General features: G+C 48.3%; 1 long non-coding RNA gene across 1 annotated transcript in view; it reads left to right on the top strand.

The window, feature by feature from the left end:
- LOC112546137 (uncharacterized) overlaps positions 1–16,260 on the top strand; it is a 271,614-nt gene that overhangs the window by 74,862 nt on the left and 180,492 nt on the right. The window lies entirely within an intron of this gene.

Below are 16,260 nucleotides of genomic sequence, written 5' to 3'. Positions count from 1 at the left end.
CTAGCAGCTGAAATCTAAGATGTAATAAGCTCTTCCTATATAACGGGGCGTCTGTTGGCCTGCTGGCCACCCTCTGCGATGGGACCCCGGTCCTAGCAGTAAAGGCACGGACGTTAAACCTTTTCTCGGAAACATACACACACACACTGCCCTGACCGTCGGCTGACAAGGCAGTAGGTGTGAAAAGCAGGGGGTCACTGAGCGGTGTGGCAGGAAGCACTGGGGAGAAAGGAGAGCTTCTGAGTGTGGGTGGGGGGGCAAAGAGTAAGGTGCAGGGTGCCCCAATTCGCTGTACCCAGGAGGCAGCTCTGGTGGTATAACCTCTCAATACAAAAGGAAACTGGGGTTAAATGTCTTACCCAGCATCACTTATTTGTATGACCACAGACAGTGGGCACACAGACACGTTATAGCGTGACTCTATTTCCCTTGCTGTGAGCTTCCTTTATTCAGACTGCTACTCCCCAAATGCTTCACTACAGAGCTCCTTACCTGCAAGCAGGCCCAGGGACACCCTCCCCCCCCCCACACACTTGCAGTTTGCAATGCCATCTGTCCTCGGTATGGCACCTGGGATGTCTATGGCAGAGCTGGGCCATTGCTCTCCTGAGGCCCCGACCTGAGCACCGGCCACTACAGGGAGAGCTACACAGAAAAGCCCAAACCCACAGCCGTGATGCTCAGAGCCAGGGTCTGCAGCCGTGGGCTTGTGTGGAAGGGCTAGCAACAGTCCTGTGGCCATCCCAGCTCAGACTGGCGGCAGTCCAGGGCTCTGAGCCTCACGGCTGCGGGTTTGGTTGTTGCTGTCAGGGCTGTTCCCCACTCTGGCACTCAGAGTGCAGAGCTCAAAAACACCCCACAAAAATCCTTTGCCTCTACAGACACTGGTTACCGAAAACTTCCCCCCAGAATCACCACACACAGATTTGGGGGAATTTGCTGCCACCATCAAGTGCTTTTTGTCCCTAAAACTGGGGGTGAACACTTTAATTCACCCCCAGGGGTATCCCCAAGCGCTTTTGCCCCAAAAAGAAAAGAGAAAAACAAGCTGCAGTCTCTGGTATGGGTTCCTATGTGCTGCTTTGCTAGGAGGGTTTGGAACAGGGCTGGTGGTGCCATTACTGCATAGACAGCCCTGTCCAGCCCCTCCATTTCTGCCCATGGAGTGTGCTAGGGTCACGGAGCCCCTCCGGGCTCGCCTTGAACTGGAACTGGCTGTTGTATAGACATGACGGTCAGTTGTGTAGAACAGCTATGGAAAGCCGCATGGGACAAACTGGTGCCTGGATGCCATGCTTGGGCCTGCTAGTGCTTTGCCACACATCTTTTTGCACGTCACATAGCTGCTCCGTGCCTCAGTTTACCAAACTTGACAGGCAGCATGAAGCTTTCTTGATTATTTGCCAAGTTCTTTAAAAGCTTGGGATGAAAGGTACTATGCCACATTCCTAAGCAGTCCACCCACAAATGCAGTGCTAAGATCTGCCAGCATATTACACTCAAACAACTGATTCAATTTGTCTTCTCCAGTAGTTACATTACTGACCCTGCCTGCATTACATTCTTGCTATTAATGTACAAACCTGATTGGTTTGGTTGTTAATCATCTCATTTAGACTCAGTTGTATTTCAGGTCATTTTTCTCCTCCCCCCCCCCCCCCCACTACTCCCAAATATGTATTTAGCATCAATGTGCTATGAACAGCTTTCAGAGTGTTTGTCTCCTTTAAGCTCTTCCTCTGATCTGTGGTTTTTGATGTGGTCCCAGAAAAGGGATCACACTTTAACTTCTTGACTCACACTCAGTGCAAATAATTTCTCTGGCACCTTGTAGGCACTGGGTTTTTAACAGAATTGCCAGTGTAGGTAGGGGAAGCGGCAATGGCTGCGTAATTAATTTAGTTCCTATTCGTTTAGCTTGTCCCCTGTCACAGGAGCAAAGTAAATGCTTCCTTTGCTTCACTCACTGTTTGCTCCCTGCCTGGCAACTCTCTAGACTAGCCTTGATGGAATGTGTTGGTGAAAAGCGCTTGAGACAATGGTCCAGTGCCAGCCCCCGTCCGTTCAGTTGCCTCACAGCTGTTTATTGCGAAAGGAAAGCCAGGCTGAGTGCTGGGAAGGCTGTGTGGCAAGCGCCACAAACTTCCCTCCAGAACAGACAAAAGCACCCCACTTTGTGGAGCGGACGGGAAAGCGAGGTGCCGCCCTTCAGATATCCCATGCCAAGTCTTGGGAGCGAGGGAGGAAGTGGCGACTTTCTCTCTTCGAACTCAGAATTGCTCGTTCCTGGTTTTCTTTGGCTCGTGAGCAGAATACCCTGCCCCCAGGCAGGCGTTGCGCCAAACCTTGGCTCTTTTGGGAGTCAGCATTCTCTGTTTCAAACCCTGTTTCACCTCTGGCAGCTGAGCACGCCAGCAGCTCTTGCTTTCTCTTTAAAGCAGTGGTCCCCAAACTTTTTACCTCATGCTTCCCCCTTGTTGGTTGGGAGTGGGACCACAGCTCCCGGTGGTGGGGGACCCGGACAGAGGTAAGGGTGTGAGGCTGAGAGCCACAGCTGGTGGTGGGAGTGGGAGAAGAGCTGACTGGCACTCCCTCCCTGCCCCTATGGTGGCTGGCCCAGGTGCCAGCCTCACCCTCCCAATCATTCCTCCACCTGCCCCCAAGAGAGGGCACCATACAAATTGGGGATCTCTGCTTTTGAGGCGACTTTCTGCAGTTGGGAATCCCCGTACCTGTCTGAAGTTTTATGGCTAAAGGTGGGGGCTCAAAATATCTGGGGCTCCATCTCAACCCGTGGGACCCTATGGACAAGTCCCTTTCAGTAAAATTTTCAGAAATGCCTACAGCACAGCGCCTCAAAAGCATTTAGGTGCATGACTGACTAACTTGGAGGAGAATGGGACACGGATGAGCAGCTACACAGTGCGAGTAGAAAGCCCCCAATCTCGCCTTTAACCAACAAGTTAGAATAGGCTCTGATCCTGTCCCAAAATGCTAGAATGCCTCTATTCCAGTTGTTTGTAGATTCCCGCTCATTATCTGGGAAGCAATCACTTTTTTGCTGTTGTTGCACATGAAGCAAGAGGTCAGGAGTAGAACTCTTTGATGGCTGCAGTTTGCAAGAGCATTTGCTCTTTCTTCAGCTTTCATTATGGGCCACTGTAGTCTTTAAAATAATGAAGAGGGGGGGAATCAAAAGGTTTTTTTTCAAGTTCTTATTAATGTTGAAACCAGTTGTTTTAGGCACATGCCCCAAACAGCCCTTCCCCTCCCCAGTCCTCTATGTCCCATAGCTAGGAAATCCTGCATGCTCATGTGAAACAGAGCTGGGCAGAGATTGGCATTTGTCAGGCTGTCAAATCAGCAAACTTCTGATTTTGTCCCTTCCTGAATTACAGGCTTGCTGTCAGCAAATGACCGGTTTTAAAAAGTCAAGCCAGGCCTCATTTCAAAGGCTGAGAAATAAATCTCTCATAAATCAGTGTATGTGGATTTTATATATAAAGCTCTAACTCAGTGTTGTTCTCTAATTGCAATATACACTGTGTATCTATAGATATGTAGCTTGAGTATTTTCTTTCTGGCCATAACACAAGCAATAAACCATATAATTCTCTTCTGTAACATACTTTTTCCTGCCTGTCCCGCTGACGTGATCTCTTACCCCTTTGTATTCAGTTCCAGTGCACTATAGAATTTTTTAGTGTACGTTACAGTTTGGTTTGGCACTGGTCCAATGAAGTGATCTGCTTTTTTCATAAAGCACACAAAACTGTACAGATAATCCAAGCACAGAAAATAAACATGGTATTGCCAACTTCAAGCATTCAACAGTTATGAGCTGGGATCTCAAACATTCTGGTTTTTTTTTTCCTTAAAAATCTCATGATTTTTTAAAGAGAGCTTTTAAAATGTGTCTTCTAGCCTTTGCAAGTTTCAGAATGAATCATGTTTTCAAGCTATTCTTTAAAACCACAAGAGCTAGAAACTTTTTTTTAACAAATGTTGAGATTTTCACTTACTAACAGGAATCCATGATCTGGGACTTTAAAACTATCAGCTTATGGTAAAATCATGAGAGCTGGCAACACGGTAGGATAGAGTTCACCCAGTGTTTCTTAAACTGTGTGCCACGAGGCAGTCAGAGGTGTGTCATGGAGAACAACAGAGTTCAAAATGCCCACCCTTAAAGGGGAAGGTGCTCAACAAAATCCTTGGTGTTCCTCATTAAAAAAAAATATTGTTTGGTGTTCCTTGGTCTTAAAAAGTTTAAGAAACACTGCTCTAATGCAAGGCAAGTTATCCTTAACCAATGGTCTTCCCTGTTTTCCAGCTGGGACCCCCTCAGATAGGTTTATCTCAGCTAACCAGGAACTAGCTGGGAACCAGCCTGGAGGGCACTACCCTCTGATGCCTGTTTGCAATCCCCATGCTGAGAACAGCCATCTCCTTGTTCATTTTGTAAGTGAAAGGATCCTACTGGATGACGGGAGAGGGTTCACCACCCATCTCGTTACCAGAAGCGTAAAACTGATGCTGTCCTCAGTTAAGACGATGCTAACCACCCACAACTCTGGCTGAAATGAATGGAAGCTAGGGATGCTGCGCACTGCTGCTAACCCAGCCTTGAGGCTGTGGTCCCAACTCTCCCAAGCCTGCCACAGCTGGTCCTGCAATTACAGCTGGAGCATGAGCGGCAAGGAGTCCTGTGGCACTTTATAGACTAACTGAAGTGTTGGAGCATAAGCTTTTATGGGCAAAGACCCACTTCAGTTAATCTATAAGGTGCCACAGGACTCCTCGCCACTTTTGCAGATTCAGACTAACACGGCTACCCCTCTGATAGCTGGAGCATGGAGAGTGAAACAACCCAGAGGTAGCCCATGAGCAGTATTTCCTCTAAGCTGAGCTCTAAGCAGCTGCCCAGGAGGGATTCAAATGCTGCCCAGGTGCCTAATAGAGTGCCCAGCTGGCAGCATGTGTTTCTACTGGTGGTGCACATCTGCTCATGCTTTGGTGCACATAACATTTATTCCACACATGGATGGAATATTGGAGGGAACATCCCCATGAGGTCAAACTCAGTCATATTTTTCAATTTTTGAAGGTCCTCCTGCATGCAGAAAACCCTCTGTTCCTTAGTCTGTCATTTCACAGCCTCCCAAATCCCCCCATATGTGCAGAGGGATCTAAGTGATTAATCCTGGAGCGATGTGCAGCTGAGGTGCCTAGCTCCAAATCCAAACTTTGGGTCACACCAACCACTCTAGATCACTGGTGGGCAGTCTGCAGCCCACGGGCCACATGCAGCCCGTTGAATTTCTATGTGCGGCCCATGAGACATTTGGTTTACCATTGCCAATGTGCCAGGTTGCCAGATTCTACTGGTTTCCACCCGCACAGTGTTTTTCCCTATCAGTATTACTAATGTAACACGCATGTAAAGCAACATGCAACATTGACTGTGAGGACCATGTGCTCCCTCTGCATCCAATCACAGCGCTGCTGCGGTTCAGTCGGCACAGCCCACAAATTCTAGGTATGCAAGTGCAGTTAACAGAACGAGGCTATGTCTAGACTGCAGGCTTCTTTCGGAAGAAGTTTCCCGGAAGAGATCTTTTGAAAAAACTTCTTCCGAAAGAGAGCGTCTACGCAGCAAAAGTGCACTGAAAAAGCAATCTGCTTTTTCGAAAGATAGCATCTACACTGAATGGACGCTCTCTCGCATTTCAGCTGTGATTACTATAGACGGAGGGGCTACCAGGGCACCTGTGCTTTTTCCTCTTTCCTCTTCTTGCTAAAGAACTCCCTCTTCCCCATCCACACATGCCTTTTTCCAAAAGAGCTCTTCTGGAAAAAGGCTTCTTCCTCATAGAAAGAAGTTTACCAATGTCAGAAAAGAGCCTGTTTTTTCTATTTTTTTTTTAAAGAACGTGATTGCTGTGTGGACGTTCCTCAAGTTTTTTCGGAAAAACGTCCGGTTTTCCAAAAAAGCTCTGCAGTTTAGACATACCCCTACTCTATCCTGGGAGAGCGTCTTGATTATGACAATCTTGCAGCCTGCTGAAATGAAGGACAGCTATTTATGTGACCCACTCACTAGCCTAGGTTGTCCGTAGTTGCTTTAGATGGCAGAGAAGAGACCCACTGCAGTATAGATCTGTCACTGATGGTTAACTGCTGCCTGTATGAAATACTACAGTTTCCCTGGTGAAAAGGGAGAGGTCCTGAAACAGTTTGTGGTAGCCAGCAAGGTTAGATCAACAATCTCTTAGGTGATACATCATCTGGCCACTCCAACCCAACCCTCTGCAGACCACAATTGCCACGTACTAACAAATCAAGGTGCCGGATCTATTTCTGTGGCTGTGCCTGAGATAGACAGAGCCTCCTGTCCCTGGAGGTAAATGAGACATTAATGCTTGTGCAACGTCCTGTACATTCTTCAGCACTTTGGGCAAGACTCTTCTCAATTTTTGATGACTCCCATGAATTCACTGGAACAACAGGACTTAACCCTCCAGGCTAATTTTTCCATCTCCGTTTCATGGTTAATCTGGGACAGGACAGCAGTTTGGGGCTCATGCCCCCCCTTCGCGGTCATTCCCATCCCTGGGAATTTGCTGTTCTTGCCTTTCTTGCCCATAACACTCACTCCGAAGCCAGCAGTGGGTGCATAGAATGCCATTGTCCCACTCCTTTGTTTAATCTTTCCCACATGTGCCTGCCCTTTCATATTGAGAACATGGGAAATATTTAGGCTGAGAAGTCAAATCTCCCAACTCCTATTGACAGTCAATGGGATTTAGGCACCTAACTCCCTTCACCCCCTTTGTGAATCCAAGCTGCAGGGCTTGGCTGCATGTAGGGTTCTACCAGTTTAACCTGAGGTGTGATTTTTAACCACTTTTAGTGAAACCAGTGCCAATGGCCCATGTGGATGCTTGTTCAGTTTGACCAAGGCTTGTTGCAATTCAGCATCAGTTGATTAGGAATCACTTTAAACTAAACTGAAACAAATTGAAAGAAGAGGGTCCACACAGCCCTGTGCACTCGCTTAACTAAGCCAGCTTACCTAAGCCAGTGCAAGTTTGTGTAACCCAAATCTACCCCCGCTTAAATCCTTCATCTTTGGCTTTTTTGCTTTGGATGGAGAAGGTGGACAAGGTGTTAGTTTAGAATTAGAGTGTTCTAGTTCTCCTGGTGAAGCTCCTATCTTCTCAAATCAAGTCACAATGCACACTAAGACCCTGTCCACGTAAGACAGTTGCACGCCTTGTAATTAAAATAAGTTTTTAAACGTTTGTTTTAAATCAGTGGACATACTCAGGCCACATCTTCACTAAATGGAAGATCAATGTTGCCATGATCAATCTTCCAGAGTTCGATTTAGCAAGTCTAGTTAAGACTCGTTAAATCAAACTCAGAGAGCGCCTGGTATTCCTGCTCTGCGAGACGTAAGGGAGGCTGACAGGAGCATTTGGGAATGGCAAGAAACTTGAAATAAGGTATGTCGACTCCAGCTACATAAGTAACATAGCTGGAATTGTGTATCTTGATTCAACATTCCCTTTTAGTGTAGACCTGGCCTCATTTTAGTGTAGACCTGGCTTTAAGGGGGACTTAGTTCAGTTTAATCTGATTCCTAAAGGATTTAAGATAAACTAAAGTAAGCCTAGTAAAATAAGGGGGGAAACTGTGTACGGGATATGCATTCCCTAGATAACTGTCCCTAGCCACCTTTCTGGCAAATGCAGTAGTGTTAAGATTGTTCCATGAATGTAGCTACTGGAAAAGAGCCAGTATCTGTGAGGAAATCTCTCTCTCTCTCTCCCTCCTGGACTGCAGTTATCTATTTTGGGATCTATCCCTGGAGACAAAATCTTTTAGGCTGACAATGCTGATGATGAATCTGATCCTACCAAGTGGAGCACCTGGCTGCAATAGTCTGGCTGTGTACTTAGTTTGTCAGGATCAGGCGCTTGGGACAGAGAGATCAGCAGACTTTGTGTAGTGGGTAGAAAGAAGCATTTTAAGTTCTGTCTTTGGGTTTTGTTCTGTTGCCCATCACAGTTGTGTCTGGGCAGTTCCCACCATAATTATATGGGCTACAGTGAAGTCCTGAGTAGACCTCAAGGGAGTAACAAGGAACAAGAGGGTTGCTCCCTCCCCGAAGGCACCCTTTTCCAGCCCTTACTACAGCAGACCCTCGCCCTGCCCTCTTAATGTGGCTTTGATTAACTTGTTGCAGCAATTGCTCTACAACAAATCTAACCACTAGCTAAAGAAAATAACATGCTTCTGTTGCCATTAATAACACAGCTGGTCAGAAAATGGCCCTCCCACTTGATGGTAAATATCAATTAAAAAGGGGGAGGGGGAAATTTTCAGTGGGAAATGTTGACTTTTTTTATCATCAAAAAACTGAAAATTTAAAAAAAAGCCCAAATGCCAAAACCCAAGAAGTTTTCTGCTGAAAATGTTCAGAGGAGAGTTTCTCAACAAAAAGCAAGCGCGTTCTGTGAAAAATGTCCCTTTTGTCATAAACCAAATTGTCAGTGGAGAGAAAAGGCGATAGAACATTTTCAACTAACCATCACAAATAATAATACTTTGTGGTATTGCCATATGGCAGTTTTCTCCTGAAAGTATCAAAGCATTTTACAAAAGAAGAGTATGTTGTCATATTGGCTACAGGCATCTTTTGGAAGAAGCTTTCTTTGGAAGAGATCTTCCGAAAAAACTTCTTCCAAAAGAGAGCGTCCACACTGCCAAAGTGCATCGAAAAAGCGATCTGCTTTTTCAAAAGAGAGCGTCCAGACTGAATGGATGCTCTCTCACATGTGAGCTGTGAATGCTATGGATGGAATGTCCACCAGGGCACCTGTGCTTTTTCCTCTTTCCTCTTCTTCCAAAAGAATTCCCTCTTCCCTGTCCACACACACCTTTTTGTGAAAGAGCTTATTCGCAAAAAGGCTTGTTCCTCAGAATGAGGATTACCAATGTTGGAAAAACACCTCTATTCTTTTGATTTTCTTGCGGAAGAACGCAATTGCAGTGTGGATGTTCCTCAAGATTTTTCGGAAAAACGTCTGTTTTTCCGACAAAACTCTGTAGTGTAGACATAGACTCATGGCCCCCAGAGGAGTCTGGTGAAGGGCTCTACAGAGAATACCCCTTTTAATAGCTGGGGGACTGAGGTACAGACAAGTGAAATGACTAGCTCAACATTATACATCACAACTGCAATTAGAGCCCTGGTCTTCTGAATCTAAATCCCTTGCTCTGTACATGGCACAGGGCTCTGTACAGGGCTCTGAGCACATCTGAACACACCCAAATGTCATCCCCGACACTCTGTTTTTAACAGGCAGCAAAATACCCAGCTCAGAACATCTCTGACTGTTGAGGTGGTGTGGCTCAAGATGTGTTCTGAGGCAGGGGGTCCCCGAGCAAATTGAGCTCACTGGATTCTCTCCTGCCATTGGACACTGCTGCTAAACAGATCACGTGTCACAATCAGGGGAACAGTTACACTGGAATGCAAGTAAATGCTCCCCAAGGAAAGCTCCTGAAATGTGGGATCCAAATCCCCCAGAGACTTCTATGGAAAAATTTCTCTTCCTCTCTGCTGATGGATGTTAACTTTATAATTATACTTGGCAAATGGATACGTCCTCAGAGAACAAGAAAGAAGAGTTTAGTCATTTATGGCACTCTAGTTGTCTCTGCCTCTATTCGGGTTTTAAAACCATTCTGCCTTGCAAACGCTTTGGGGCCCGATCCTGCAGAGGTTTAAGAATGTGTGTAGCCCACACCCATGCTACATGCGACAGTATCTTTCCCCTGCCCCACACCCAACACAACAGCCCTCTGCTAAAGGACATACAGGCATCCAAGGATGTATTTCAGCATGGTGCTCATTTGCCATGATGCTGGATTTTATGCAAGAGCTAAACTTCAAGTGCCTGTGCAAACGTGTTGGGTGCGTGTGTGTACCTGCATGTGTGGGCAAGCACATGTGCACAAGGACGGAATCGCTTCCCCCATCATTACCATGTAGTCACTTTTTTGCAGCTCCAGGATGGTGTCCCAAATATAAAAATCCACCCTGTGGATTTTCTGTGGCATTTCTGTGCTCCAGGCAGAGATGTTCTATCCACAAAGACTGCTGTTAGCTGCTCACCCATGCTTAGGTTGGGCGTGGGAGCCTTTTTTCGATCAGGGGGCCAATGATCCACAGAAAAAATAAGGGGGGGGGCTACACACAAGTGAAAAGCAAAAACAAAACCCCCAAACCCTCCCTAATTGGCCCCCAAGTGAGAAGCAAAAAACCCCCCAAACCAAACAAACAAACAAACAAACAAAAAACCCCTCAAATTGTCAGTGGGAAGAAAAGGGGAGAGAAAATTTACACTAACCTCACTTTCACTCAACTTGGGGGTACTGGGACTCTGCTTTCTCTCCAGCTGTGCACAGGGGGGAGAACAGGAGGGGACACTGAGGCTCAGGGCTTCCCCTGGCAATGCAGAGACTTGCTGCAGGCCGGATCAAAGTAAACTGCAGGTTCCCCTCCCCTGCACTAGGGCCTAGAAACCCCGATGGCAATTGCTGCTCTCTTGTGCAAGGTGCTGTACATACACACAGCAAAAGGCAATCCCTGTCCCAAGGAGCTCACAATCTATACAGTCAAAGAACAGATGGGGAAACTGAGGCACGGAGCCTTGCCCAGCGTCACACAGTAAGTCAGTCAATGCAGGGACAGGAACCCAGGCCATATGACTTGCCCTCCCATGCCTCTGGTATGCAGTAATAGAGACGGGCCACAGAGAAGACTGAGACACAAGGGGCACGTCTACCCTGCAACATTATTCTGAAATAACTAGCGCTAGTCCAAAATTATTTAGTCCGCATCTACACAGCAGGCAGTTATTTCGAAACAGTGTCAAAATACTGTCAAGCTGGAGGACTGCTTACTCCGACTCCTGGACCCTCATCGTCTGAGGAGTAAGGGAAGTGGGAGGAAGAGTGTGCTCTGTTTCGAAGTAAGTGCTGTGTAGAAGCTCCCTGTTTCGAAATAAGGTACACAATGGACGTAGCTCAGTTTGCGTAGCTCATTTCAAGTTAAGCCCTGCTGTGTAGACGCACCGAGCTGCAGCTGTGTGGCTGAAGCCTTCCATTTCCAACACCGTCGGTCGTGGCACCCTGGAGCAATGGTTCCCAACCTTTTTTCTATCAAGGACCAGCAAACCCATTTGTAAACTTTTAGTGGACCGGTAACTTTTTATTTGCACAGTTGCATATTCATTATACAAATAATGAATATGCAAATATGCAAATAAAACGTTACCAATCTGCCAGGAGCCTCGGCTCCCGAGCCCCCCAGTGGCAGCCCTAACTTCTAGAGCCCCCCACCCCTCCACTACCCCCAGCACCAGCTACTGACTACAGAGTCCCCTGCACCCAACCTCCCTATGCTAGTCTCCCACCCTCAGAGCCCCCCCGTGCCAGCCCTTCATCACAAATGCCTCAGTGCCAGCCTCTTGCCCCTTACAGACCCCCCACTAGACCCCCTCAGTGCCAGCCTCCTGTTTCCAGAGCCCCCCCGCACCCAACCCCCCGAGTACCCATCCAGTACCAGCCCCGAGTCCCCAATATTAACCCTGTCCCCAGAATCTCCCAGGGCCAGCCCTGCCCCCATAACCCTCCCACTACTAGCCTTGCCCCCCGAGCTCTCCAGTGCCAGCTCCCCACTGCAGATGACCCTGTGCCTCCCAATGTCAGCCCCCTGCCTCTTAGAGCCCCACCCCTTAGCGCTCCCCAGTACTAGGCCTGTTCCCATAGCCCCCAAGTATTAGCTTCATTCCAGAGCCCCCCAGTGCCAGCCCACCTCTTAGAGCTTCCCACCCCCTGAGCCCTCCACCACTAGCCCCACTCCCAGAACCCCTGTGCTGCCTCCCAGCCGCCAGCTGAGTGCTGCTGCCTGGGTCGTGGCTGCTTTGAGGGAAGGCACCCAACAAGGCACATTTACTCAAGGAAAACAGGGTAGTTCTCTGAACAGGTGTCCCATCAATTACATTAGGCCATCTTGTAAGGGCTCCTCTTGGCCCTCCCACCATGCAACGAACCGCTCTTCCACGTCTGGGAGGAGAGCCCACCCCGTCCAGCAGGGGTGGAGGAGGTGAGGCAGGACACGCCTCTGCCAACGGCCATGGCGGGAGGGGAAGGGCTGGGCAGCGTACCTCAGCCCCGGCCCCCAGAGCCGCTGCAGCCTGGCAGTCAGCGGTCCGCGGCCAGGCACCGGGGAACCGCTGCCCTAGAGTACTGATGGGGATGATGTGCAGGGTTTCATGTAGCTCAGTGCACAATTTGGCCCACCCAACAAGGCACATTTACTCAAGGAAAACAGGGTAGTTCTCTGAACAGGTGTCCCATCAATTACATTAGGTCACCTTGTAAGTCAATATGACACTTAACTGGGACACTTCACAATGCAGCATTATGTGCCATACAGGGAGTTATTCACTCAGCCAGAAACCAAGTAACCAGCTGCAGCAACTCCCCCGTTCATTCAGAGCAGAAGTCACCCCTGTGCAGAAACCCAGCACTCAAGCAAGGCACCATTTAAGTCAGGGGTGAGCAATAAGCATTCTACCGGCCACACATGGTTCGCCAGGGTTCAGCTCTGGTAGGCCTCCAGTTGCTTTATTTACCTGCACATCTGTAGGTACAGCCATTCACAGCTCCCATTGGTCGTGGATCACCATTCCTGGCCAAGAAGAGCTGTGGGAAGTGGTGTCTCAATCTGTGCCACTTTCTGCAGCTCCCATTGGCCAAGCATGGCGATCTATGGCCAATGGGAGCTGCGAGCAGCTGTATCTGTGGACACTCAGGTAAATAAAGTGTCTGGCGGCCTGCCAGTTGCTAACCCCGTCAAACTACATCCAGCCTGCGGGACGCTTATTGCCTGCCCCTGACTTAAGTGCTATTGCTGGAGTTTTCAAAGGAGCACTCAGGAGCTCATAGGAAGCTTATGTGAGGCTTGGGTGGTGTGAATTTCACCCTACGTCCCCATCCACAACACAGTACGTTTCCCAGATCAGATACATGCATACAAGTGCCATCTCCATCCTGCCAAACCAGAGCAAATTCTGCTAGGCACGTTAATACCAAAACCAGTCAGTCAGGTTATGTATGTCGCCCAGAAGCTGTTGCACTATTTACCTACAGTCACACAACACTCACAAAGGCATATATTTGTTTGCATGTGGTGCTTATGGGCAATAGAGCTTTGGATCTGTTTGTCATGTCTGAGCTCTGCACTGTCTTAGACCTTCTCTACCCTACAAGGTAAGGTCAAATTTATTAAGCTCAATTTTTTAGCACCCGATTTTGTCAAGTCGAAGGTGCATAACCCCACTGTGTGCAAGAGTTCAATGTAGTGCATCCCCAGTAGAGTGGCTACCATTGACTTTGACAGTGATGCACTGTGGGTAGCTATCTTGCAGTTCCTGCTACCCCTTTGCATTCTGGGCTAGGCTCCCAGTGCCTGATGGGACTAAAACAGTGCAGTGGGTGGTTCTGGGTATGTCATCAGTGTCCCATAATGCACTCATCTCCTCCTTCCCTCCCTGCTGGAAAGCAAAGGTAAACAATCTTTTTGCATCCTTTTTTCCCCTGGATATCTGTGCAGATGCCGCAGCAGGGCAAGCATGGACCCTGTTCAGCAGCAAAGTTCTATGGCAATCATAGCAAACATTTTGTGCCATATGCTGCAGTATGTCTGGAGCCTAGCCAGGGCCCACTGGAGCAAGGAAGCTTGTGAGGAGGCCATGAACAGATACTAGTGCTAAGCACTTGAGTTGAGCAATTGGCAGATGCTGGCAGCAGTCGATCCACCAGTGTCACGTTGGTTCTGGTGCCATTAGTCAAGCACAGACTGGTGGGACCGCCAGCTATGGGACAACCAGCAGTGGTGGCAAAACTTTGGCACACATAAGGTCGCTTTCGTGGAACATTGCAAATTGCTTTCCCTCACCCTGAAGTGCAGCAATACCAAAGTGAGACCTGCTCTGACAGTGGAAAAGTGAGTGGCACTAGCCCAGTGGGAACTCGTAATGCCAGATAGCTGCCAGTCAGTTAGGAATCAGTTTTGAGTGGCTAAATCTCTAATGGGGGCTGCTATGCTCCAAGTAGCCAAGGCAATCAGTACTCTTTGCAATGAAGGGTAGTGTCTCTGGGAAATGTGCAGGACAAAGTGGAGAGCTTTGCCACAATGGGGTTCCTTAACTGCGATGGGGTGCTAGGATGGAACGCACATCCCTATCTTGGAACCCAACCACCTTACCAAAGAATACATAAACCACAAGGGGTGCTTCTAGATCATAGGTTCCTAAACTGGGGAGCGTGAAGAAATTCCTGGGGGGGGGGGCACAAGGTCACCCAGGCCCCCCCCCATCAATCCTGCCCCCAAGAAAGAACCCAGTCCATCCAGTAAAAAAATTCAGAAAATACCATGTGAAATATCTGGGATTTTCTGTTTTTCCTGGCTCAAGGGTCCACCAGAACATGTGCAGCTTGGGCTGGCTGGGGAGGGGTGAGGACGGAGCATCCGGGCAGAGTTCAAAATGGCTGCCTTAAAAGGGCAACTTTTTTTTTTTTTTTTTGCTCAACAAGTTTTACTGCTTTTTCTTGGGGAGGGTGTGAGGGTTTCTCAAAATCAAAAAGGAGACGTGATGCCAAAAAGTTTGGGAAGCACTATTTTAGATGGTGGTGCAGGTGCAGGTGGATCACAAGGGCCATTTCACTGACATCAACGTGGGATGGCTGTGAAAAGTGCACAATGATGCGCACATCTTTAGGAACTCCAGTCTGTTCGGAATGCATGATGGAACTTTCTTCCCAGACCTGAAAATTAACATTGGAGGTGTTGAAATGTGATAGTCATCCTTCAAGACTCAGCCTCCTCCTTGCTCCCATGGCTCATGAAGCCCTACCCAGGCAGCCTGGACTGCAGCAAGGAGCATTTCAACTACAGTCTGAGCAAGTGCAGAATGTGCTTTTAGGGCATTTAAAGGAAAGATTTCACAATTTATTGACTAGGTTAGACCTCAACAAAAGCAACGTTCCTATTGTTGTGGCAGCCTGTTGTGTGCTTCGCAATATCTATGAAACTAAGGGAGAAATTTGTATGCCTGGATGGGAGGTTGAGGCACAGAATCTAGCCACTAATTTTGAGCAGCCAGACACCAGAGCAATAAGGAGAACACATCAAGGGACACTGAAAATGAGAGAAGCTTTAACAAACAACTTTGTGACTGACCAGGCAGCAATATGACAGTCATGCTTGTTGCTTTTAGTGAGGTCCCCCCTGCATTAAGTGTGTTTGCCAGTAAACTCCCAGCCTCCATGCAACACAAGGAGTAAAGATAATGTTGCTGAGGAATCATGTGTTTTTATTTAAGGAAGCAGGGACAGAAAGGGAGTTCAGGGTGGGAGCTTTGGAGTGGGGAAGGGAAAGTGGTGCCAGTCTCCATGTACAGCAATCACCCAGGTGTGAGAAGGACAGCCGTTTGTTCTGGGCGACATCCCTGGGGGATGAGTGTGAGGCTGCCCTTAAATTCCCATCACTCCCCATGTTCTAGGGTACCTGGCCGAGGAGGCTATGGAATGGGATGAGGAGGGCATATGGAGTCTGAGCCGGAGTGAGTGTCTGTGGATCTGACACTCCTGTGAGTCTACCAGGCCCATCACCAGCACTGCCAAGATCCTCAGGACAGTCTCCTCTGTGTTCATTTTGCGTTCCCTGCATGCTGTCCTGTCTTCACACCCCGCTAGCATCTCCTGCAGCAGCGCTCTCCCCCACTCATTGAATTGCACCCTGGCCAAGCAGGCGGATTGCATTTGCTCATTGAACATGTCATCCCTAGTATGTTTTTGCCTTCAGATCTGGGATAGCCAAACAGCTGGAGGAGCCGGACCCAGGAGGAGTGGGCAAAAGGCTTGCTGTTGCACCCACTGTAACAAAAAGTGACGGGCAGACTTTACAGGAGACACACTGTGCAGTGTAGAACCTAATCTCATCACATAAAGGAAGGGCTGTCCAAGACAATAGGCACGTGCTATGTACAAGGCCACAGGAATGCTTTTAAGCACCCGCTATGCAGCAGTTAGACCATAGAGACCTTAAGGGAGCAGCTGGACTGTTTGGTGTCACGCATGGTAAGGGACAGATGGGGGCTTGCTCTTTTGCTTCCACTT

Source organism: Pelodiscus sinensis, chromosome 20 (assembly GCF_052426305.1).
Source record: "Pelodiscus sinensis isolate ZL-2025 chromosome 20, ASM5242630v1, whole genome shotgun sequence".
Lineage (NCBI taxonomy): Eukaryota > Metazoa > Chordata > Testudines > Trionychidae > Pelodiscus > Pelodiscus sinensis.
Note: the sequence above shows the minus strand (reverse complement) of the source record. Positions and strands in the feature narration are given on the sequence as shown.